Raw genomic sequence first — 1,243 nt, forward strand, 5'->3', positions numbered from 1 at the left:
ATGTTTTTAAAATCTTTTTAATTAATTTTCGAAAAAAAGCTCTTCCCCTCTTCTCACATCCTTCTATTTATGGAGTACTACTCCTTCTCAATGCACAATTCGAACTCTATCTGATTAAGTTCGAATTCTTCTACCTCTTCCTTCTAATTTTCTTCTTCTCTGACACCTCAAGGAATCTCTATACTGTGACATAGAGGATTCCACATTTTCTTGTTCTCTTCTCTTTCATATGAGCAGGAACAAAGACAAAGGCATTCTTGTTGAAGCTGACCCTGAACCTGAAAGGACCTTGAAGCGAAAGCTAAGAGAAGCTAAGGCACAACTCTCTGTAGAGGACCTAATAGAAATCTTCAAAGAAGAAGAACACATGGCAGCCGAAAATAACAACAATGCCAACAATGCAAGGAAGGTGCTGGGTGACTTTACTGCACCTACTCTCGACTTCTATGGGAGAAGCATCTCTATCCCTGCCATTGGAGCAAACAACTTTGAGCTTAAGCCTCAATTAGTTTCTCTAATGCAACAGAATTGCAAGTTCCATGGACTTCCATTGGAAGATCCTCATCAGTTCTTAGCTGAATTCTTGCAAATCTGTGACACTGTCAAGACTAATGGGGTTGACCCTGAGGTCTACAGACTTATGCTATTCCCTTTTGCTGTAAGAGACAGAGCTAGGACATGGTTGGACTCACAACCTAAAGAAAGCCTGGACTCATGGGAAAAGCTAGTCAATGCCTTCTTGGCAAAGTTCTTTCCACCTCAAAAATTGAGTAAGCTTAGAGTGGAAGTCCAAACCTTCAGACAGAAGGATGGAGAATCCCTCTATGAAGCTTGGGAAAGATACAAACAATTGATCAGAAAATGTCCTTCTGACATGCTTTCTGAATGGAGCATCATAGGTATTTTCTATGATGGTCTCTCTGAACTATCCAAGATGTCTTTGGATAGTTCTGCTGGAGGATCTCTTCATCAGAAGAAGACGCCTACAGAAGCTCAAGAGCTAATTGAAATGGTTGCAAATAACCAATTCATGTACACTTCTGAAAGGAATCCTGTGAACAATGGGACTAATCAGAAGAAAGGAGTTCTTGAGATTGATACTCTGAATGCCATATTGGCTCAGAATAAAATATTGACTCAACAAGTCAATTTGATTTCTCAAAGTCTGTCTGGAATGCAAAATGCACCAAGCAGTACTAAGGATGCTTCATCTGAAGAAGAAGCTTATGATCCTGAGAACCCT

At 40.1% G+C, this 1,243-nt stretch overlaps 1 non-coding gene across 1 annotated transcript; it reads right to left on the bottom strand.

Moving 5' to 3' along the window:
* Positions 1 to 772: 772 nt before the first annotated feature.
* LOC130984864 (small nucleolar RNA R71) lies at positions 773 to 880 on the bottom strand. Its single transcript, XR_009088770.1, has one exon. It is a non-coding gene; the product is annotated as a small nucleolar RNA R71 (small nucleolar RNA).
* Positions 881 to 1,243: the final 363 nt, after the last annotated feature.

This window comes from Arachis stenosperma, chromosome 5 (assembly GCF_014773155.1).
Source record: "Arachis stenosperma cultivar V10309 chromosome 5, arast.V10309.gnm1.PFL2, whole genome shotgun sequence".
NCBI lineage: Eukaryota > Viridiplantae > Streptophyta > Magnoliopsida > Fabales > Fabaceae > Arachis > Arachis stenosperma.